The 25557-nt window shown below is 42.2% G+C and overlaps 1 protein-coding gene and 1 long non-coding RNA gene across 2 annotated transcripts in view; both read right to left on the bottom strand.

Moving 5' to 3' along the window:
• Positions 1 to 8516, bottom strand: part of NAALADL2 (N-acetylated alpha-linked acidic dipeptidase like 2) — a 921662-nt gene extending 913146 nt beyond the window's left edge. Inside the window, exon 1 of the mRNA XM_030575533.1 lies at positions 8401 to 8516. The gene's annotated coding sequence lies outside the window, so the exon portion shown is untranslated. The remainder of the gene's footprint in view (positions 1 to 8400) is intronic.
• A 13071-nt stretch (positions 8517 to 21587) lies between these two features.
• LOC115657864 lies at positions 21588 to 23872 on the bottom strand. The gene is made up of 2 exons (XR_004002080.1): positions 23774 to 23872; positions 21588 to 22000 (listed from the first exon to the last, which is right to left on the bottom strand). It is a non-coding gene; the product is annotated as an uncharacterized LOC115657864 (long non-coding RNA).
• Positions 23873 to 25557: the final 1685 nt, after the last annotated feature.

Below are 25557 nucleotides of genomic sequence, written 5' to 3' on the forward strand. Positions count from 1 at the left end.
TCTTATAGTGAACTAAGCATATTGTTGGTGCTAAAAGAAATAATAAAAATGTTCAGTGTTTCTATCAAGAAAAATTTCTCATTGTCTTTATTTACTTTAGTATTTTTCATATCTGTCCATGCATTACTTTGGATTTAGCCTAGCTACTCTGTGCATAGTTTTCTGGAAGACTATATAATATCCTTAATCACAGATATGATACTGAGTTTGTCTTTAACAACGAACACAAAACGCAAAGTTTTGACATGTATTTGCTATATTATGTCCTTGTTTCACAGTAAGATTTCTGGATCCACTCTATTCCAGCACACTTGGAGACTAAAGATCAAACTCAAAAGGTGCTGAGCACTCTCAATCCAATCCAGAAAAGCACCTGCATAACTTTAAGCACCTGATTAAGCATGTGTGTGAGTCCATTGAAACTAAAGCTAAGCATGTGCCTACAATCTTTGCTGGAATGGGCTAAGAGCGCTCAGCACTTTGCAGGATTGAGCCCTTATGTATTTTGACACAAGCATACTATAATATTTAAAAATCAATATATATTAGTTTGGTTTCCAGTTATTTTTCTTCATGCTATAGATGCCTGCTTTCATACAAGTTAAAAAGGAATTCAAGAAATGTTGGAGGATCCCATTCCTATTTCTTTTTCCATTTTCCATTGTAAATTAAAGCTCATATTCCATTTATTCTGGTTTATGTCACTATAAATCGCTTTCTTCAAAGTCGCAAATCCCATTGAAAGGAATATAATTTCAGCTGGCCACCTGCAGGGGTCAGGAAGGATTTTCTTCCAATGTATTCTGCAGATTTTTTTTAATTGTCTCCTTCCTCTGAAATACCAGGAACAGCCACAGCTGGAGATAGGGCATTGGGCAGGGGTTTCTTGCTCACCTGCTCAGAGGCTACATGATCACCATATGTGGGGTCGGGAAGGAATTTTTTATCCCGGGTCAGATATGGGGAGGGGAGGGCTTTGCCTTCCTCTGCAGCGTGTGGGTGCCGATCACCTGCCAAGATTATCTGGGTATATCTCAATCATTTCCCTGCCATTGCAAGGGCCTTGGGCACTGGTGGTGCACCTTGGTCTTGCCTATTCTTTCTTGGTTGCACATAATAGTCTAGTCTCCTGTGGGCTGTGATACTTTGATCTAATCTCGGCTGTTGAATTCAGTGAACAGGTGCTAGGTGGTGGTGATGGCAGCCTGGGGCACACAGGAGGCCAGACTGGATGATCTGGTGTTCCCTTTTGGCCTTAAACTCTGATTAATGATTAAGCCCAGATATGGTCCAGAGGCCCAATTGAGGCCCAATTTACAATGGCCTGGAAAATTGTTGCAGTAATATCTTGCTCAGTAAAAATAAATGAGACCTAAAAAAAAATCAGTATTGAATACACGGAACAGTCAGGATTTAAATGAAGTAAAACTCTTAAATTTGCATGCCACTGAGGCAGGCAGAAGGAGGCTGAGACTCCTGACTTTCATGCTGCAAGCACCTTTGACTTCACAGGGGCCAGGAGTTCACTCTTTGACTTGATGTGACCTTTGACTCAATAAGAGATATAGCATATTTGGATATTCATATACTTCAGGCCCACCTGTGTCCTCTGCCTTTATACCTAGCCATAAAGAAGCAGAATCAATATTGTGTGCACAGCTTTCATTTTGTCATTTCCTGCCTTCTGAGTACTTAACCACCCCAACCGTAATGTTTTCTAAATGTGGTTTCATTAAATGAAATTTCGTTGGTTTTTCAATCAAGCGTACAAGCTAGAAAAAGAGAAATTCCATAACATGGAAGTATTTGGCTTGACATCATCAGAATCTTCTACCCTTAGTCCTTTTCTGTGCACTTTGGTAGGTGCACAGGATGGAGACTCTCAAGTTCAACCCTTAGAATTTATGCATTTGTTGAGGTAAGAATTCCTGCATAGCCCTTCCTCCTTTACAGCACAGCCAAGCAGGTACAGTGCAAAATTCTCCAACTGCACATTTTACAAGCTAGTGAGACCATCACACATGAAATGCACCTCCATGCACAGCGTTTTTAAACCTTTAATGAGCCAACTCTTTTCAAATCAAAAATCAGTTTTCACAAGAACACTGGAAGACACTTCTTAGTTAGAGCTAGTTTCATGCCAAATTTCATCTATCAACCCCTTTGCCCTTTAGGCAATAGACGTACGACAAAAAGTCACAAGGACAATTTTTAAACAACGAGAACATGTACCCACTCTCCCGGCTAGAGCTTGTTTACACAAGTTTTATTTTTTTTTTTTTTTAAAACACTAGAGCAGCTACACCAATGAAGCTGCACTGGTGCAAATCCCTAGTGCAGCTCTCTCCACCAGCATCAGAAATTATTTTGTACTGGCACAGTCTACCACAGGGCAAGACACATCAAACAAATTCTTAGTGTAGACAAATAATCACAGGGGAAAGGAGAAAAAGAAACTAAAAATTCTACTGACAAGAGGCTAAAGTTTCCGAAAGTTATAAACAGAGGGTTCAAACAGAACATTTCTGCAACGGTTGCTATGGAGGGCAAGGCTATTCCTATAGTTATAATATGATAGTGCTTTATTATATCTTAGAAAAAGGGAATACTACACATGTGGACGCTTTCTCAAAGAGGTCTCTTTGTGTGCTCGAAGTGTAATCAGAAAATTGCCCAAGATCTCATTCTTTGCTTCCTAAGCTGATTCTATTCTCTCTAGAGCAATTTGATTTTGACACTTCACTGCACAAAAACCTAATAATCAACAGAGCAAGACAGCTGCAAAAATTGGTAGCCAATATAGCAGCCTTGTGAAACACTGGTAGTGTAAGCTCCATGGATCTGCTGTTTGTGAAGTTTATAGAGACAAATGATTTATTTCTGCACACCAATATAAGAAGAGTTCTGAGTAGTGATTCATGCTAAAGATCATTGTACTCCATACATAAAATTACCAAAAATATATGGACGAGACATAAATGTGATTAATATGGAGTTTATAAAACCACATAAAAGATAAGGTATGGCATATAATAAAAATGAGTATGACCCAGTACAGTACTGCTGTTTTGTATGCTGTGCCCCACCACAGAAGGAATGAGGCAATAACAGGGAGGTATTGTTTCTATAGATAACAAAAGCCACCAAGTGCACATCGCAGATCAAAGCAAGAATGACACCAAGATGTGTCTTCACGGCAAGGAAGATGACAATCCCCTCTATTACAATTATTATTATTATTATTATTATTATACAATTATTATTATTATAGTGCTTTAAACATTCGAGTAGTGTGCACGCACACACACACACACACACACACACACACACTTTACAGTTATTTAATACTCAGAACACCCCTATGAGTGTAATGATCCTCATTGTACACATGGGGAAAACTGGCATACAGAACAGAAGTGATTTACGTAAGGTTATACAGCAAATTAGTGAAATGGAATGCAAAAAGTTCCCAGCTCCATGTCCTGTGGTTACTCCACAAAACTACTTTGCCTCTTCTCTCACATTATACTGCATATGTCCACATTCAATTACACACAATCTATACACACAGAGAAATGTATATACAACACAACCGTATTCAAAATACTTACAAATTGAAGTAATTTACCCTTCACCGTGACATTTACTATATATTGTTCCTATACTAACATTTAACATGCACATTTTACCAAAACAATAACAGTAGACATGTGATGGCCACCTCTTGCTCAACACACTGGGGATTGAAGCAGGGACCTGCAAAGCCCCAAAGTATGAATGGCCAAAGGCACAAACAGGACCTGCAATACATTCACCAGTAGAGCTGCACAGCAATTTGTTTTTAACAAATAGTTTATTCACCCAAAAAATGCAGCTTGGGGCCAACTGGAACTATTTGTGAATTCAGAAGTGTGAACAAATTGTTTCCGCCAAAAAAAAAGTCAAAATATTTTGACATTTTCAAAACAAAACATTTTGACTTTCAGAACAACATTTTGTTGAGAAGTTTAGCTAGATTTAGTTCTACAAAAAGAAGTAAATACACCTTAAAAACAAACAAAAGAAATAATTTGAGTTGAACAAATCACTTAATTTGACCTGAAATGATTTTTGTTGTTGTTTTGGTGAGAAACATTTCCATTTTAGGTCAACCTGAACAAAATTTTTTTTGGTTTAGCCACCAAACAAAAAAAATTAATTATTCACTCAGCTCTGTTCACCAGTGACTTACAGATGGACTTTCAACATATCGTCAGCTAACTTTTTGAAAACATTTTTTTAAACTGAAGAAAGTTCATTTTAAACCAAGTTCCTTCCTGCCTGCCCACTCAGGGCTGTAGGGGAAGACCAAAGTGCAGGTGACAGTTATGTAACCACACTGAAAGTGAAAGAACTTGGAAAGACAGGCCCATGTTCTAGTGAAGATGGAAAACTTGTGATACAGGAGATATTGGATGCTGTTACTGTAGTGAACCTGAGTGCAACCTGTGACAACCATTCAAGCCATAAATATCTTTATACTGATGTATACAACTGGTGGTTCACTATACACAATCCCTTTCCTCCCGCCCCATTTCTTCATATATAGTACTATGAACCAAATTCTGTGCTACTTACTTGAATAAAAAAATCCCACTGACATCAACTTTGCTATGCTTGAGAAAAACTGAAGCATTTAACCCATTAATATTGGATTAACTAACAAGATTTTCTACATTCAGCAATGTGAATGGATCTTCTGATATCTCTGAAGAGAATCAAGTGCTTTTCACCCTTGTTTGAAAATTTTTAAGGGTGAGGAACCTAAAATATATAGGTTAACATGCAGGACTTTCTAGGAAAACTTCATAATGCTTTATAATCATTTCGATTATATTAACTGCTGTTTATTCTGCATAAAATTGCACTGCTTAATAAAATTAGAACATACAAACAAAACAACTTGCCTGCAACTCTAAATCATTTCTGTTTAACTTATTTTAGACAAGTAATACATACAACACTTATTTTCTGTTCTAGACTTATCTCTGCACTGAAATGCTTTGACTGCAAGATGAACAAAACTGGGAGTAGGCTCTTTTCTTGTCCTAATTTTGTTGATACTGGAAATAAATGCTGGATTATGGCTGTACTTGGCCTCTTACAAAGGCTCTCTAGATTAAGAATCTAAAAATATGTTGCATTGGTTGATATACAGTAGTTTGGCATTGTTACAGTACATACTATCTAATGCCCTCTATATAGAGATTACTAACAAAATTGCTTGTATATGATATCAATAAAAAACTGTACTGAGTGATTTGAAAAGAAGCCTATATGAAATAGGTTATTTTTTTAACAAGACATTCAGAATAAGATCTGAATTCTCTGTTTTCTTTCCTTACTAAAGATTTGCTCTCTTTAGATGAACGTAAGAATGGCCATACGGGGTCAGACCAAAGGTCCATCTACCCAGTATCCTATCTTCCGACAGTGGCCAAAACAGGCAATCATCAAGTGATCCATCCCCTGTTGCCCATTCCCAGCTTCTGGCAAACAGAGGCTAGGGACACCTTCCCTAGCCATTGATGGACCTGTAAAAGCAGCAAACAGTCTTGTGGCACCTTATAGACTAACAGACTTATTGGAGCATGAGCTTTCGTGGGTGAATACCCACTTCGTCGGATGCATGGACCTGTCCTCCATGAACTTGTCTAGTTCTTTTTTTAACCGTGTTATAGTCTTGGCCTTCATAACATCCTCTAGTAAGGAGTTCCACAGGTTGACTGTGCAGTGTGTAAAAAAAATATTTCCTTGTTTGTTTTAAACTTGCTGCCTATTAATTTCATTTGGTGACCCCTAGTTCTTGTGTTATGAGGAGTAAATAACACTTCCTTATTTACTTTCTCCACACGAGTCATAGACCTCAATCATATCCCCCCTTAGTCGTCTCTTTTCCATGCTGAAAAGTCCCAGTCATATTTATCTTTCCTCATACAGAAGCCATTCCATACCCCTAATAATTGTTGTTGCCCTTTTCTGAACCTTTTCCAATTCCAATACAGTTTTTTGAGATGGGGCAACCACATCTGCATGCAGTATTCAAGATGTGGATGTGCCACGGATTTATACAGAGGCAATATGGTATTTTCAGTTTTATTATCTATCCCTTTCTTAATGATTCCCAACATTTTGTTAGTTTTTTTCACTACTGCTGCACAGAGTGAATGTTTTCAGAGAACTATCCACAATGACTCTAAGACCTCTTTCTTGAGTGGTAACAGCTCATTTAGACCCCATCATTTTATATGGCTCAACTATAACATTGTCAGTACAGTTCAAGTCAGACAATGTCCTCAGTGAAGTTCTCGTTTGCTGTATTTGCCAATCCCATAGCCTTTACATAGTAATTCTTAATTATGGTCCTAAACCTGAACTCTAATTCACACAGGGAGACTATACCTCAATAGAGTCTGACTGAAGTCAATGGGGTGCTACCTACATGCAGGGAATTCAACCAGTACAGACCACACTGCATGATCAGAGCCTACATTGGAATCAATGAACTACTCACATGAGCACGGATTATCTGAGTGAATGAAGATTGAAGGGCGGGGGCCTTGGACGGGAAGAAAGAGTTTGGATAGATTTATATCTTTGCATGCCTTCTGGAAACAGGGTTTTCTACATGATTTTAATAGTTATTTTAAAAACCTAAGAGACATTGGCCTTTGCGGAAATTTTCTAAAATATCACTGATAAAAGTCACATAGCACTAATGATCTTCATGCTTCTGAATTTTTAAAAAATCTTTCAAAGCCTCATAAGGGATCAGAGAACAATTCAGTTCCTCCAAGTGTGTTACACTTTGTTTGTTTGTTTTGTATTTTTTGTTGTTGTTGCTTTTTTAATAGAGGCTACATTTTCTATTTCTCATCAATTTTACAAGTTAAAAAAATGTTTGTCCCTAACTGCACAGAGAACAAACAATACAAATCTCTGGTCAGAGTAACTCAAGGCAACAAGTTAAAACTTAGAATCAAAGACTGTGACAATACAACTAATCATGTTAGTGCAAGGGATATTTGCAATGCAGATTGCCTGTTACATTGCAAAATTTTAATGAATTCAAGACAGCACTTTAGACCCAGCTACAAGAGAGAAGTTATGTTTCTGGGTAGCTTGAATCACCTTCTATTTGCATTATGCAGATAACAGTGTCAGAATAATGAATTTCCAGTTTTGTCTGACATCTAATATGCCCTGCAACAACAAGAGACAACTAATTTTTCAAAGTTTGCTGACTTCTTGTTATTGGTGAGCAAATTTAGCAGCAACCCTCATTTCGATACAGAGAATTTAAGTTGTTAAAGTATTTCCACATTTTGATACAGAAACTCTGTTGGAACAAACAGTTCACAAAACCCATCAAGATGTCTTCTGTATTCTCAAAAGAGCCTCTAAGTATTTCCCGATTCTTTAAGAAAAATAAAAAATCGGTGCCTTTGCTTTCACAAACCTTTGTCCCGTTACGTTATTTCCAACACTTCTTTGAATGTACATGTATGCGTAGTACCTGATGCTCATGCAAGGACAGGTCGAAATGCCCCCGCTTTTCTAAAAAATGTGTTTTAAAAGACCAGAATAAGATCAACGTTAAAGCCAAATACTGCGTTCTTTCCTCAGGCAAAACTCCCAGCAAAGTCAGTGGGAGCTTTGCCTGAGTAAGGACGGGAGGTTTTATTATTCTTCCCTCGGGTTCAAAGACGATTTCTTTAAAACACTGCTGAGCTCGCCACAGCGTCATTCGGAGTCAGATTTCCCCCGCTCGGAAGGAGCCTGCCCGGTCCAACAGGCCAGGAGTTCTCTGGTCAGTTTCTCTCTGGCTCTCCCACAAACACAGGCGTGACTTGTTACACAATGAGTGGCACTGTAGCAAGCCCTGACCGATTGCACTGCCGTGGGGGGGCTTCTCTTCTGCTACACATCCACACGGTATTGCCACAACAAGCCATGACCGAGTGAGGAGCGAGGACCCTCACTGATCTCTAAGCACACCCCACCGAGCCCTTTGGCCACCCCCGGTCAGGAAATGGCTCCAGCTGGCAGGCTGCTGCAGCTGCTCTGGACCAAGCCTCAGCTGAGTGTCAGACACTTCCTCCCCGCCGCTTGGAACAGCCCATCGCACCGCGGCTTGGAAGGGAGGCGAGCCCGAGCGGCGAGCTCCGGCGGGGGAGGAGGGCGAGAACTCGGGCGCAGCGCGCTTGCAGCTGGGCACAGCTGGAGCAGCAGCAGCGCCCTACTCGCCTGCAGGCTGCACCCGGCGGGGGGCGTTCGCCCAGGCGCTCCTACCCGGGGACGCCTCGCGAGTTGGCAAACTTGCCCCCGCCCTGTGCAATTCATCTCCGCGTGTCCCATTACCTTGGAGAGGAGCGAGCCCGGGCGCGGCGCGGCGCGGCTGCACTCCGCTGGCTGGGCAGGGAGGGTTTTCAGCAGCCGTAAAGCGGAGAGAGCCCTTTCCCTTCCCTGAGCGGCTGTGTGTGCTCGTTACAAGAGATCAGCCGGCTGGGCAGCCCCAGCCAGGGCCAGGGCCAGGGCCAGAGGGAAAGAGAGCAGCTGAGTCACGGCCAGGGAGACGTGTCTGCACAGGGAGGAACAGGGTTTAAAGGGCAGGAGGCGAGGGGCTGTGGCGAGGGGGGGGGGTGGATTCCTGCAGAACAGAACTAAAGGGCAGCAGTAAAGAAAAATCAGAGCCCAGCCCCGTGGAAAAGCACCCCTTGCCCCACCCTTGCTCTCCAGATGGTCACTGTCCTACATTGAAACACGCCCTTTCGTCAACATGAAGCCAAAGAGGTGTTCTGTGTCCTGCTGCCATCATTTAGGGATTTTATCCTCAAGGGGCTCTGGCAAGTAGGAAAGTGTCATCCCACAGAGGGGGAGGCGGGATAGGGTAGCTTAAGGGCATTGTCTACACTACACAAGGATGTTGACCTTGGTTACATCACCATACAGTCACCACAATAATTAAATGGCTTTTGCGTCTCCACTAGAAGTGAAAGTGAGCTAGTACGAGCCTGTACTCCGTACCGGTAAGAACCCACATCGGCCCATACCCAGCCCACATTAAAGTGGGGGGTGCAGCAATGTTAAAGCACTGCCATGGCAAAGGGCCCTGCAGTGCTTTAATGTCCCAGCCCCATTGCCCCACCCCCACCACCTCTGACGGGCAGGAGGGGGCAAAGGGAGCAGTTGCCCTGGGGCCGGAGATTTAAAAGGGCTAGTGCAGCAGCAGCATCTGGAGCCCTGGGCCCTTTAAATCAACATGGAAGCCCCGGGCAGTGCGGGCCAGGGGGCCTGGAACAGCTGGTTAGGGGATGCCCCCAGCCCCGCCCCATCCAGGGGCCAGAGGACCCCCGCTCCCCAGCCCGTACCGGTAAATATCCTAACTTACTTTCACCCCTGGTCTCCACACTATCTATGCTCCTAGTGTCCGCAGTGCGCATCGCTTACACCTATTGCACTGTCAATGTGAGCCATCCTAGGATGGCTCCTGAGAGCCAGCAATAGTCAATATAAAGCAATGCACTGACTGACACTAAGTCAACCTAACTACATCAACATTGTCTTCGCTAGGCCTCTGGGGAGGAGATGGAGATCTTAAGTTGGTGTAGCAGGGCAGTTAGGTCAGCAGGAGCGAAATTTTAATGTAGACACTTACATAGGTAACCTGTCTTGCATCCACTTTATTCTGGCCTGACTAACTTGGCCAGAGCCACACAGAAAGTCTGTGGCTGAGCCAAGAATTGAACCCAGTTAATGGGTGTCTCACTCTAGTGCCCTAGCAACTAGACAATCCTTTCTCCTAGCTGAGTGTGGCTTATTTTGTCTAGGAACTGGCCTAAGCTCTACTGCCCAAAGCACTCTTCTGCCAGTGTACGATGGGTCTGTGTAACCCACACACCTGGGTGCAGTGCTCTGGCCCATCTAGCGGCACCAAGACCACTTAGAGTTAAAAGAGGCTGCTCTACAGCCTTAGCTAAGAGCCAGCTGGCTTTTAGCTCTTGCAGTAGAGGCTCATGCTCTAAGCTCCAGAGCAGAACCACGGAAGACCCAGAACAAAGGAAGGACACCTCCCTCCCCCCCCCCGCCGCCAAAGTGCCACTGAAGACCCAGACTGCCACTGAGTGAGTAAAAAAAAATTAAGGTGCCTAAGGCGTGGGGCCCTCTTAGGCATGGGGCCCGATTCCAGGAAATCGGCCTAAAGCCAGCCCTGCTCCAGAGGTCCCCAGTTTGATCCTGCCCACCAACGACCAGGGGTCTGTTGGTGTTACATCTGCACTAGAAGGAGTTTTGAACATAGCTATCCTGCAAGCCCTTTCTAATGTAGACAAGGCTTAAGGGAAGGAGACTAAGCTCTACCAGTGTAAGGCACTTTTATATCGGTATAACTGTGTCCACACTAGTAATTGCACTAGCATAACTACTTTGTATAAAAAAAAAACCACCGCTGAAATAGTTATATCAGTAAAAAACTATGTAAACCACAATTAAGTTTAAAATCATGAGTCAGGAGCCAAATCATCTGGTTTGGGTCCTGTTTCTTAACAATCTGGTTTCTGAGCCTAAAAGCTGAGGCTTTAAGAAAAACAGTAAATATTGTGAGATTTATGATAGAACTGCCAGAGTTGGCAACAGTGACAGTTGGCCACAATCTGCAGCGGAAATTCTGACCATTTGTCTAACTATAGTTAAGTCTTTGAATGTGGTTGTTCAATAAAAAGTGAGCCTGCCCATATCTGAGGGTTGAGTTCTCATTTTCTCAGGCACATTAAAATGAAATAATACTGCCGCTGCAACTGCCTCTCTGCATTCTGCTTGCTGTTTTGGACAATTGGGCCAGGTTTTCCTATTTTTATGCTCTAGTTTTTAGAGTGTCTGACTCTCGCTTGGGCTTCTGTGTTTAGTTTTGGCCATACTTCACTATACATTAAAATGTCATTGGTACCACCAGCCTGAAGCTATGAGTCTCAGCTGAGGTTATAAAATCATTTATTTCAAAAGTAAGTGAAAATTCTAATACCCAAACAATATTACAGACAGCATCCATCTGGTTTGAAATCTACACTGAAATACAGACCAGCCCTAGTTTAGGCTGCTTCACTCCTTTTGGCTGTGTCTGCAAATAGGTTTTATTCCAGGTTCCACTTCAAGCCAGTGGAGAATAACCTGATAAATCTGGAAAGCATCTACACTTAGCTCATTCACTTGTACCTGCATCACGTGTTGATAGTGTGCAGGCATCTCAGTCCTGTTGCTCTGCTTAGTCCCTCCTTTCATCCCCTCTCCTCTGACTGATGGCTCTGTCCTACTGCTGTGCTCTACCCTTTCCTGTTCGTATCCTATTTGAACAGCAGCTCAGTTCTCTTTGTCCCATTCCCCATCAGACCTCCAGTCACGTCCCAACTGACTGGCAGCTCCATGCTGTTATGCCTTTTTCCAGCTTGAAAGCTTTTCTATCTCACCCATAGAAGTTGGTCCAATAAAAGATATTACTTGTCTCTCTACTATCCTGCGATAGACAGGGCTACAACTACACTGCATACATTTTTCCCACTCAGCCCACTTTCAGCCTCCTTGAGCTGCAACCAGGATGCCTGACTCCTTTCCTTGCCCAACTAGCATGTCTGCTTGTGCTCTGACTGGAGAAGGATTTTTCCCAGCCTCATGGGCCAGGTTCATGAAAGGCATCTTTAGTTCCTATACGTCTATCAAATAAGTGATTCTCACATTTCTACTTTAGTAGTGCAGAAGCCCCACAGATAATTGAGGACATATAAATCTCTACACATATAGAGAAGATATCGTTTTGTGCTGTATATGTAGAGTAAGTAATTTAGGGAACCACTAAGGATCAGCCATTTGGAAGGGGGTCCGAGTGAGGAGCGAGGACCCTCACTGATCTCTAAGAACACCCCACCGAGCCCTTTGGCCACCCCCGGCTAGCCACTTGTTTGGCTACCTAAAAAACTCTGTATGTTACTGTTCTAATGACCCATCCTCCCCACACTCATTCTTACATGGTACCTGCCAGATTCTATCAGGATGAGAGAAACATATATTCTGCTTCCCACAGTACTCAGGTATAGCCAAAGGCAAAGGTCTGAGTTCATTGGCAAGGAAAATAAACCATTTTGGCTTGTGACTCAGGATCACAGTCTCCAGAGATGATTCTCACACACAAAAAAGTGATGCCTCAGCATCCAGAATCATGCAACTAGGGTCTGAAGAAGAGAGCTGCAGGTGAGATTACATCTGCAAATTTAAAAACAACATTCAGGACAATGAAATGTAATACTGCCCCTTCCCAGGAAAGCCTCTTTTGGAAGGAGGAAAAATGTGAGGTGATTAAAATGAAAAACAGCACCAAAATTATGCTACCAAAATTATGGCCCCAATTCAGCAGTGTTTATGTGCTTTAATCCATCCCCATTCAGCCAAGTCCTTAAGCATAGACTTAAAGTCACAGTGAAATCAGTTTAAGGTTATGCATGTGCTTAAAGACTTTGCTGAACTGGGGCCTCTGTTGTGAGGTACTGTACTGGCAAGAGATCACAAATGCCAAATTACAGTCACTGCCTGCCGGTGTATTAAAGTTGATGCTAAACTGGCCTGTTTCTTTAAGGTGGAAAGTGCCTCCCAACAATACAAGCTTAAGCAATTAATTAGTTCAACACTCAGTTCAACAAAAACAAACTCTCTACTCACAGTATTGCAGGCTGAGAACTTACTGCTTTAGTCAACTGCAACAGAACAGAGTAGGAGGAAAACTCCAGCATACAAAACAGAAGGAGGGGCAGAGCATGACTCCACCCCATAATACTCCGAGCAAGTTCCACTCAGTTAATCCTAGCATGATCGCTTTATGACACTATGGTGGGTTCACAGGCCTTGAGATGGGCCAGCAATGATGCAGAACAGCATAGCTCAAGCAGAGTGGACAATGTGTACTTTGCATGCCACACTGCTGGCTAAAATGCTTTTACTGGTCATCCAGTAAAGAACGAGTTGTAGTAATCATTGTAAAAACATCATAAACGCATATTTTAGGAAAATGAAAACTAAAAAAAAATACATAATGAAAATTTTACGTTTCCTCACTAAGGATTACAAAGTCTCGAGTGGTAAAAAGTCCTATAAAAGCATTTAATACCAGATTTTCTGGTAAAAGCCTATGGCATATGCTTTAACTCGACATTCCCCCCCCCCCCCATTTTAAATCAGGCCAAACTGTAGGGAAGCACCCTCTCGATGCTTCTAACTACTAACCTTGACCTATTAACCACAACAACAAGCTTGTGTTTGTTCTTGTTTGGTTTGCTGGTTGATTGGCTGTTTTTTTACAGCCTGGTAAATGATTTATCTGCTCTATTTGTGTGGAGCAAGAGTGACATCTAATGGCTTGTGTTGTTAATTACTGGTGTGTAATCTCTATTTGAGCTTTATTAGGGATAAAGGCAATAGTGTGAGTTGTAACTGAGAAACAGTTCAGCATATCTGTGGTAAATCATACTTTTCACTCCTTGCAAGCAGGAAGTAACTTATGCACTTTACATACTTAGCCTCTGATGTAACAATGACCTCGTGAGCAAACCTCTGTTCTCACAGGGAACCTTCCTGACTTCAATGGGGCTCTATATAGGAAGGGGAGTCCTCAAGCAAAAATCTGATATCAGGATTAGGGCCTTTCTAATCCTGCACTGTTTAATTAAGCAAGCCACCCCACTGAAGTCAATGGGAGTTTTAGGTGTGCATGGAAAACAGCATCAGGCTTTTAAGCACATATGTGAAGAAGTGAATTGACAGAAACCCCAGCTGTAGAACCAAGAAACAAGATGTGATGAAAAGGCCTGAAACACCTCTGTGTGAACAATCTCTGCTTTTTACACTGCAGGAATTAATTGAAGTATGTATTTTGTCAAACCGATCTATGATTCGACAAGACATTAATGAAATGAATAGACAGAGACTTAGGACGGGTGCCAAGAATGGCCGTTTTAGACCTACCAACCTTGGAAAGGACCTTTTAAAAAACAAACCTGGAAAAATACATTACATACCGTTAAAAGTCAATCAGAACAGGAGTACTTGTGGCACCTTAGAGACTAACAAATTTATTTGAGCATAAGCTTTTGTGGGCTACAGCCTACTTCTTCAGATGCATGTGATGAAGTGGCCTATAGCCCACAAAAGCTTATGCTCAAATAAATTTATTAGTCTCTAACGTGCCACAAGTACTCCTGTTCTTTTTGCCGATACAGACTAACAAGGCTGCTACTCTGAAACCTGTTAAAGTCAATGTTATCTACCAATGAAAGCCTACTGCTAAGAACAGCAGATAAGGAATTAAAACATTAAATAAATGTACGGTATTATGTGCTAGGGCTATTGGTTAGTATTTTATACAGCACCATACACATGGATGGCATCCGAGTTTACAGTTTATGGCCCCAACCTCACAAAATATCCATTTCTACTCAGTACATAGTGATCTGTCTCTCTGTATAGGCAGGCCTCCATACTCATACATCCCCATTGAAGCCAATGGGGCTCCACACACATGCAGCATTCTGCACATGAGGTGCAGGTCGTCGGATCAGTCCTATATGGTAGGTGATTTTCACTGCCCTTGGAGATGGATCACAAACCAAAAAGAAGTGCAAGATATTAAGACAATTACATTACATACCTGTTATACTTTAGACAGCAAATACTTATTTACTAAATGAAAGGTATCTATATTGGTCTATTTATATACACACATATATTTGCTGAAAACGGGATGAATTTCAAATCCATGTTCAAATGCTCATTTAACTACTCGATGGAGGCTGCAATGATGGAGAGAAATTGTGTGGATTGAAGTGAATTTCAGAAATTGGCTCCAATTTTACTGGGCTCTCACTCTCAGCAAGTACACAGAGCACAGGTGGACTAACATTAGAACTAAATAGAAAAACCAATCTATATTCACCCTCATTGAGAATTGAAACCGGGATGGGTAATTTGTTCTGAGTGGGAAAGAAGCACTACAGACTTTAGTGCTACAGGCTATTTTGGGTCCTTATCATTTAACGCAACAGGGAGTTTCTTCACATAACTGGACCGCCAATTGTTTTTGAACAAGATGATAAATACTTGCTGCAAATGTGTCCTGCATAACAGCTTTTATTTCATCAAGCATTGCCTTAGCATTTAAAATTCACCCAGGTGATGTGAACAGAAGCAAAGCTTTGCTTTAATTTAGAACTGTGCTGGGTTTTGTTGTCCTTGGGTTATTTTTATTTTTTAATAGTAGCAACATTTTATTTAAAAGCAGATCTGGCAAAAATAATGGAGAGCCAAGAAAGTCCCAACAACTTCAGACTCCCTTTGGTGTGTTAAAAGATGAGGACCCACAGAGCCTACAAGGTGTAATTTACTTCAGAAGAGAGTAGCTTATAACCTATGATTTTAATGATTGTCCTATAACCAATCATTTTGTCAAGTACCAAATAATGTGTGGTTAAACTAAATGTTACTCTCTTATTCTTCAGTAGGATGGCATTTTATGTAATCAGTTCAGATAAGAGAGTTTTCACATTTTGGGGGTTGGTGATGGGCATGAGGATTTTTTCAGAAGATATTTTAACTCAAAGGTTTCAGTCTTGGATGTATTTTTGGAATCATTTGATGCTTTCTTTTATAAATAAACGAATTAATAGATAAAAACCTTCTTTACAAACCTGGATTTGTGATAACAAATCTGTTATGGGACCGGATTCAGATCTCACATATACCAGCGTAGATTGGGAGTAACTCTGCTGAAGACAGTGGAATCACTTTGGCATAAATCAGGAATAACTCCATAGTTATGCAGTCATAAAAGAGATAAGAATCGGATTCCTGTATCTTTTATTCTCTCTTAATTCTCTTATGGCCTGATCCTCCACCATTAAAAATAATGGGGCTTTTACAACTGACTTTGATAGGATTAGGAGCTTAGTAGGGTTAAAAAGGTTAAATATTTTTGTTGCCGGAATCTCCCATATAGAGCTTTTTGCCAGACTGAGGTCTAAAAGAGATGTTTGCAGTTCAAAAGACTTATTTCCCTCTCTCCTACTCATGCTGTACCAAAAGGAAGAATGGAAATATTTACAGAACAACTGCCCCTCAATAACCAGAAAAAAATCACTGCCAAGAAATTTGCTGTTCCACAGGTCTGCTGTTACAGTATATTCAGTGTCACCGATACAATCTTCCACTGAATTCCTCTGAATGTAAAATACACACTACACTAGCAAAGGAAGCATATCTAGTAGTTAAAGCATAGAACAGCACATCGAGAGATGTGATTATGGAGGAAGGATGTTTGGTATGATTATCAATCAAATGTACTTATATGGCTTTTATTACCATAGAAAGCTCAAAAGCTTGTCTCTTTCACAAACACAAGTTGATCCAATAAAAGATATTGCCTTACTCACTTTGTCTTTCTAATCAGTGCTTGACAGTCTTTAATGTATTTGGGCATTTGAAATCAATGGGAGTTAGGCATCTAAATATCTTTAGAGACATGTCCCTTTATTAAACACCCATTTGAAATAGATCTGCAATACCATGAACAGCAAGGTCTACATGGGGCAGTTAGAGAGCAACACATTGGTGCCCTTTACAAATAACCCCCCTCTAGTTTGCTTTGCCCTGATGTATTGACAACCCCTTATTAAATCTTGCTTTTAGGAAGACGGGTTGAGTCTAAAATTGTTTGTGACTGAAGTCACAGTAAATTCTTTTCAAAATCATATTTTAAAAAACAAACAGACCAATCACTATCCTAATGAGTCAAAACTTTTCCTTCAAATTCATCCTGCAGAGTCATTGGAGCCAGTGCCCACCATGGTATCTCCTCATGGAGATATCTAATTAAATGAGCCACAGGAATTAAATGACCACATGAAAAGTCAGTAGTGGAAAAATGCCATAACTTGGATGCAAAACCATCATGAGACAGATTTCTGAAGTAAGGAAGACAAGTGAAAGTTACAGCAACAGGAGACAGATTTGCAAAACTTTCTGCAAGTTACAGTATGAACCACACGCAGGAGGAAAGAAAATTATAGAATATCCAGGGAAGTAATTTTTTTCTGCAACAAACCTTTGAAACCTAGAGACATGTGGACTGTCTAAACAAAAATCACAGCAACTAAAGTATTTTATCCTCTTCATCTCATCCCAGCTGTAATGACCATATAGAATTCTGTGCTGTGTATTTGTTTGTCCCATTAAAATGTAAGCTCTTTTGGGCAGGGCCTGCTTATTTGTTTGGCACAAACTCCCCTATTGAACAATATTGAGTGCACACAAACAGGGCTATACTCCTAATGTTAATCCGTTCCCTGAAGCAAGCTAATTAAATCTAAAAACTGATAAAATGATGTTACAGTTCTCACATAAATCAACAGAATCAAGGGCATTTAAATTTAACTCACTGCAGAGTCTTATGTATATAACATGGAACAGCACTTACAACGCATCATTAGAAATGTAATCGGAACATTTTATTCTAATATAATTGTTGCAGGGCCAGACTGGGAACCCATTACTGGGCAACAGTGAGTGAGTACATGGTATGTCTCATTGATGTCAGTGAAACCACTCCTACTGTAGTGAGTCGGGGTGTGCGAATGTGTTTTGTATTACAAGCTTGACATGTTCTTGGTTCCGCTTTTATCTCTGCATCATTTATTTGCTAGAGCGCCAAATGTGCATAACAATAACACTGTGCACTCCAATAGTACTCTCCATCCAAGGTCGCCAACGTGCTTTGCAAACAATAACTAGTTAAGTAGATCTGCATCTGAAAGGTGTTCAGAACCTTGAGAATGACCCTGGGTTACCATGACTTTGTACCTGGGGTAGTTTGTATCTCCCTTGGTTAAATGCTGCCAGGAACATTGACGCTGCCCTACTTGCACCCCGATTCCAAGACTCTTAAGGGACTTTGCCAGGGTGCAGATTTGCTGGAGTGCAGGGCTACCCCCACTACAATCCATCCTACTGCAGATCTGTAACAGTGACATCCCCCGCTTCTCCTCTGCCCCCACCATGTGGCCGGCTCTCTTGCAGAGATGGCATTGAGCTGCACAGAGCGAGTGCTGCACATTTCTAGGAGCCCCCAGCACTAGGTGTATTCCCCAAGGACTTCCCCAGTGCAGGGATTTTCAATCTTTTCTGAATCACTCCCCACCTTAGGTTAGTTTTTTTTTAACTTGGAGGCTCCTCCCCCACCCCACCCCCCAAAATTGAGTGAATGGCATTGTGACCTGGTGCACAATGCCACTCAGTTGTAGCCTGGCTGCCCCATCCTATGTCATAATGGAGGGGCAGCTGGACCAAATTTGAGTGAATGGCATTGCAATCTGGTGTTTGCCCTCCCCCCACACTGAATTATGAGAAGATTTGCCATGAGACACCCCCGCCCCGAACGTTTGACATGCCCGACGCCCCCAGTTGAGAACCTCTGGCCTAGTGCAATAAGCCTCTTGTGCCATCATTTACAACAGTTCACAGGGGTGTAAAAGGCTGCCAAATCAAAATGACATGTTACATTTCTTCTGCACTGTTGTAAATAGTATCACAGAACCATGGCAAGGTGGGCTTAAAGGTTTCAGAGGGAGTTAAGGGGAGTCAGCATGGACCAGGCTTAGGGTTGCCAATTCTGACTGAAGCTATTCCAGGAGATTTTTTCCTCAACAGGAAGTAAAGTTATTTTCTTAAAATATCCTATTAAAATCTCCCAGATTGCTTTCAATAGTCACCAGGAGATAGACGCTGACTCCAGGAGACTGCAGGCCAGTTCTGGAGGGTTGGTAACGCTAACCAGGCTTGTGGCAGGTGAAGACTCACTGGCACAGTGCCTCCTGCTGGTTGTTCAGGGAATTAGCTCTTTTCCAGCTCCGGAGTGCCCTCTGCCAGCTGCTGGCCTCACCTGCTGCTGGCCCTGGGTCCCTCTTGGATCCCAGTGTCCTTTGCTCAGGGGTTCTGCCCACCACAGTACCCCCTCTCTCTGGGTCTCCCCTCCCACCCCAACCCCCTATCCCCACCTTGGGTCAGTGGCTACTGCCAGTCATCATCTAGCCCCCACTCACTGGAGCAGACTGCAGTCTGTAAACCACTTACCATTGGTTGGACTAGCTGCCTCTGCCTACATCTGGGCTGCCCTCTGCAGCCCCAGTACCTTTGTGGGCCTTTAACTCAGCCTGCAGCCTGGGGCTCTGCTAGGCTGGAGCTCCCCAGCTCCCTCTGCCCTTCCCCAGCACTGCTCCACCCTAGGTACCCACCTCAGCTTCCCAGGCAGCCAGGTCTCTCTCTTATGGTCCCAGCTCAAGTCATAGCCCTTTTATAGGGTCAGCTGTGGCCTGACTGGGATGTGGCCTCAGCTGTGCCTGCTTCCCCAATCAGCCTTTCCCCAGCCACAGACCTCTCTAGGGCTGCTTTTAACCCCTCCAGGCAGTGGGATGACTACCCCGCTACAAGGCTGTATGCCTCTCCACATCCCTGTGTAATAAGCGTTTACATGAAACGAACTTTGACACAAATAGTTATAAAATTCTTGGGGTGAAGTTTGACCTTTGATTGGTGGATGTGGCTCCCATTAACTCCAGGATGAGCCATGCACATGCATCAAAAAAAGCAGACTCTGGGACTGACATTGTTAATACAATCTGCATAATCACTTAATATATAATCTAGGGGACAATCTCAAATGTAGCGAAAGTGGGTGCCACACTATTAATTTCATTAGAATTGCATCTGTTCCTATCAGATCTCAATTTGGCCCTTCACTGATCTTTTATTTTATTTTTGCTCTCAATTAAATGACAGCTTAGCTGATTTAATCTGTTTTAAAAAAAATAAAATAAACAAAGAGTTGACAGCCTGACTCACTCATCCTAATGCAGTGCAGTGCGTTCAAGATATTATTAAACCTTGTAATTTCAAACACACTCGTGTGATTACAATTTAGATGAGAATTCATGAGTTTGAGTCCCACGTTATCTCCTTCTAGTGCTTGCTCGGGAAGCACAAGCCCTTTAATACCAAACAGAATAAATAAATTGCTTCCATTCCTGAGACTGCGAGGGGGAAGTCCTGGCTGTTTTAAAGAGAATGTTCATTTTTTGTTAAATGCTGGGCTAAAGGGGGAAAGTACATGGCTGGTAACTGGAAACATACTATGTTTCCAGATGGCTAGAATGAAATTAGAAAAAGAGCTGGGATATGGAGAAGCAGAAGGGGGCCAAAAAAAGACCATGGGGGGAGTTTCTATCATCTCAGTGCTTCTGTTATCAGATGGCGATGAGGGTCATTTAGCAGTTTCATTGAGTCTCATTTCATTTTGGTGTTATCTCAGGATATTAACATTTTTATTTCATGTGGCCAACAGAGCTTTGAAGGCTAACGGTGATTGAACTGGCTTTAAAGCTGGTTGCTACTTTAGCGGCTAGGCTTTAAGTAGAATGAAAGATCATTGTGGACTAATACATGCCTACAGGTGCCATCGTGTAAGGGATATATTTTTACCAGCCTAGTTCATTTTTATATTGCGTGATGATGCACAGAGCAAGACAACAAGTCAGCCTGGAGTGGATGGTTTTTTGAAGTGTGATGTCTCGTTGGTACAGATATTTCTAGGGATATGAAGAGCTGTCAGAAAGCGGTGAAGAAATTTAGGGATTATTAACAAAAGAGAAAGCAGAGGATTTATCAACAAGGATGTCATTTCTAGGAAACAAGATCTATTCTTAAAAAAAAATAGTATTCACAGCCTCCAGGGGAAAATTACAGCTTTTTAAAGAAATGGCAGAAAAAGTAGCAAGGGCAAAAAAAGTCAAATGACAACAGATGCCCTCCTTGGTGGGTCATTTGAATTTTGCCTGAAGGGTAATCCCAATGGGGATGGGTATTTGCACTTCGTTTAGCAGCATCCACAGCAGGGATAAGGCGATTTAATCACTTTATTAGAATAACACTGTCATTAAAGGAGGATTTGGGCATGGGGGGGTGAGTATTTTTAGAAAGATTCAGCTGGATACCAGGTCTCAGTGATCAGCTTGCAGTTGCAGCTGTTTATGGCTGCATCAAGAACATTTCTGGCTAGGTCCTTGGTGTACAAAAAGATTGGCCTGCTGAGAATAAAAGTATTTAAACATTAGTAGGTGTCCTAGTTAAGGATAGATCCTTGTTGCACCTAAAAAATAGAAAATCTGGAAAACTCCATAAACACATGCAATGTCTGCATAATAGGTCTTTAGTGTCTAGAGTAGTGGGAGTCCAGCTAATCCTCTTCTGTTGTTTTTAAATGCCTTGCAAGAGTCTGATCCTTGCCTCCACACAGCAGCGTTTTTTAGGATACCTACTGTCCCAATTATGCAATGAGTACCACCCAGGCAGACCTCTCCATCCAGGTGGAACCCCATTGACTTCATAACCTGTAGGTGTAGGACCTAGGTTCCCAAGCTACAGAATAGAGTTCTGTAGCATGTATGAGAACGTTACAATGAAGTGTTCCAAACCAGCAGTAGCATTTTATCAACTAAGTCAAAGACAGCTTTTGTATTTTCCTTCATCCTTCCCTCTCACATAACCACCTACAGCTGTTACTGCTCACGTACACAGTCACTTGTTTCATTTACAGTAAGTTGCATCAATTGTTACATACACAATTTCCTGTGTTGAGTAAGAAAAGGGAGCGCAGCGCCATTTCCAAGCATTACACTGCTAGCCAGAAGAATTTTCCTCTAATTACTTCTACAGCGTGATCGTAACATCTTGGGATCAAGAGCCCAAACGTCATCAAATCTGTCCTTGTTTTTATTCTGGGCTGTATGCCATTTTCCAAATTGAAGAGCTCAGAGCATTGGTTTGGAGCACATGAGCCATGTAGGAGCTTGGACTCCCACTCACGTGAATAGCATTGTTCCTAAAGTGAAAACAGAAAGAATGTTAAGAACAATTTGTTCCAGGTTTGTTAATCTGTCAAAATGCGAAGTACCCCACATGAACAGCTGTCTAGAAAGCTGTCCTTTCTTATCAAAATTTTGTAACACGTTTCAATCCACCACCCTCCAAAATCAATCACAGGCAGTTTCCTGACATGTATAAATAATCTGGTTCGTTGTTGCCACATATTTTGTGGGATCGGTATGTATCAGGATTGCATTGTAAGAACAGAGGAAATAGTTGTTCTCCATACCTTATGAAGAAGGGTTAGTGCTAGAAATAATGAAGAAGTGATAGGGAAATGTGTGATATGTGCAGTGAAATTTGATCTAAAAATATGTAACATGGATACGGAAGGAAGAATAGGGAATGAGCTAAACACTTCTTGTGAAATACAAGGAGGGATTGTCTAGTGGCTACGGTAGCCTGGGAGTTGAGAAACCTGAGTTCTGTTCCCTGCTCTGACGCAGACTTCCTGTGTTATCTTGAGCAAGTCACTTAATTTCTCTGTGCCTCAGTTCCTCATCTCACACGGGAGCATGCTTTGGATAAACACATAACAAAGATTTATGTGATCAATATTATAACATTGGGGATCTAAAAAAGATAGACCTCTGGGGTGAGTGGTGCTCATTTTTGCCTATGCATCTTCATGAGTCATGCCTTAGCAGTCTGCCTTGAAGCTCCCATGATCTGCCAGGCAGCCACGTATAAGTACCTCTTGGAGGCTAAGCAGAGGTAATTTGCCCCCTCCCTGTGATGGTGGGGATGCACTTTCTGGGGGTGTTGGAGTAAGAGTGAGCTGTGGACATAGTCAACTGCAAGGTTATGGAACAATAACTACTCCTGGGGGAATTCTGCACCAAAAAATTAGAAATTCTGCACACAATATTTTAAAATTCTGCACAATTCTGCATATTTTGTCAATATAATCATGCCAGTTTCAATTATTTTGGTAATTTATTTCAAAATATCTGTCAGCAAGTAAGTCTGTAACAATACAGACAACAAAAAAGATTCAGAAAATGCTTTTTGACAAATAGAGTCCTTATTAGGCATATTGATACAGAACTTTGAGTAATAATTCACTTAAACTACAATATAGAAGCATATTTCCTGCACTCCTTGGAAGCAGTGCAAGGACTTAGGGGAGTCTGGGTCAATGAAGGAGCTGAGGGAGAGGGAAGTAATTGTTGGGAAGGTGCCTGAGAGTGAACCTGGAGGGTTGTTGGGTGTGGGTGGGAGAAGTATAGAATTTTTGTTGGGGGTGGGGAGATTAGGGAATTGGGAGCCTCCCCCATGAAGACTCTGGCTGACCCCTAGCCTCTCCCATTTAGTCAGGCACATCTGCCCTTATTCTGTGTGTCCATGTACCCCCATGCTCCATTCAGCCAGGCATATCTGCACATGTCCTCACATGGCCCTGCACCCCCACTCCACCCTGTCCCTATGTGTCCCTGCACCCCCATTCAGCCATCCCCACTCCCCTCATCTCAGTGTGTCCCTGCACCCCTTTCCCCATCCCTCTGTCTCTGCACCCCCACTCAGCCACCCCCACTTTCCCCCATTCCCATATGGCCCCACACCCCTGCTCTCATTCAGCCCCTGGCTCAATGTTGTCACCCCAATAGCTCCTGTGCCCCTGCCTGTCTGTCCCCCCAGTAGCCCTTCTAAATTCCAGGCTGTGTGATCCCCCCCCAGCAGCCCCATGAGCCCCACTCTGTCCATCCCCCCATATCCCATGTTTCCTCACCTGGCCCCGCAGGCAGGATGCTGTGCGGAAGGCAACCTCTGCCCTCCCTCTCTGCAACTGGCTGCTCTAGCCCATGAGCCCACTGCGTTCTCTTCTAGCACCACCTGCGGGGGGGGGAAGGTATAACTGCAACTTCCCTTCACCTCCCCATCAAAACTGAGGGTGGGGGGGGCGCAAATCTGGGGGAACATTAATTCTGTGCTTACACAATGGTGCAGAATTCGCCCAGGAGTAAATGTCCAGTGCATGAAGAGGATTTGCATTGCACAGGGAGGCTGTTCCAGTTGGAATGGGTTTATCTAGGTACTGACTGAGTGAGAACCTGACCAACTGTTGTGGAATTAGCCAGACTAGTCAAGGCCTCGACTGTTCTATATAGGGAGTTAACCACCCCAGTCCCGATGCTCTGCACTCATGCAGGCTCATTTTGATGGTGTCAGTTTAATTTAAAGAATGTGCTTAAATCAATCCCTTTTCAGCAAAGCACTCAGGGACTCACTTAACTTTAACATGCTTATCTTGCAGTCAATTGATTTTAAGCATTTGCTTAAAGTTAAGCATGGGCCTTAGGGCTTTGCTGAATCACGATCTAAGTGTATGGTAAAGCAGACATTTAATGGAATTATAGCAGCACAAAACAATAAATTCAGTTGCTGCCATTAAACTAGATTAGTCTGAATTCTTATGGGGCTGAAGTGCTTTTATACAGGGAGAATTCAAATCTTTAAAAGTCCACATATTTGATGGGATTATATCAGATGATCTTCCCATTTGGTAATCTTATTACCAACTGTGTAAATGTATAAATAAGTTTGGCCATTAATAAATATTATTACTACAATGTAATGTTATAATTAAAGATAGACTTGGCCTACATAATAAAATATTAACAAAATTATATATATTTTATAGTGAGCACATGCCTGTTTTAACAAATAACACTGTGGGATGATTTACTTTTTGATTATATAATGTGTAGAAAACAACAATCTTGTTTATAAAACCAGATATTTGGTTGTATGCTGTATGAGGGAGGGATAGCTCAGTGTCTTGAGCGTTGGTGTGCTAGGCCCAACGTTGTGAGCTCAATCCTGGAGGGGGCCATTTAGGGATCTGGGGCAAAAATCTGTCTGGGGTTGGACTGTATGACCTCCTGAGGTCCCTCCTAACCCTGATATTCTATAATCAGCTTCAAAGCTGTCAGAGTGCGTTTCTTCAGAAAGACATAGCTGTTGCTTCTCTTTAATCAAGTTAATATTAGCAATAGTGGCTTCAACTGGGAACAAATAATAAAAAATTTATTCTAATTCAGTCTTATTCTAAACTCTGCGGTACCTGCAAGACAATAATTCAGGGCTCTTTTACTTCCCATCAGAATGTTTGCCTTTTATTACATAACTATCATGGACTTCCTTGGATCCTTACCCATCACACATCCAACCTTATCATGTCTAAATGTCTGACAGAATCTTTACATCATGATATCTTAGACCAAGCTGACTTTGGGCCAGTGCTACTCCACAGACTCTCTAAATGTACTGGAAAGGGCCTGCTCCATGTAGGCTGCAGCTAACATTATAACCCTTGTAGTCCAGAACTGCAAAGTGGCTAGTATTGTTCAATCAGGCGCAGCTCATTGGCTGTTTGTTTCTCCTTTGTTTTACTCACTTCCATTGTCATAGACCTTTTCAAGGACATTGCTCTCTCCGGGCTTCTATACCTAGAAAAACTTTTTTAAGTCAAATTCATACAGGCATTAAAATAAAAAATTGCCGCATGAAGAA

This window comes from Gopherus evgoodei, chromosome 9 (assembly GCF_007399415.2).
Source record: "Gopherus evgoodei ecotype Sinaloan lineage chromosome 9, rGopEvg1_v1.p, whole genome shotgun sequence".
Taxonomy (NCBI): domain Eukaryota; kingdom Metazoa; phylum Chordata; order Testudines; family Testudinidae; genus Gopherus; species Gopherus evgoodei.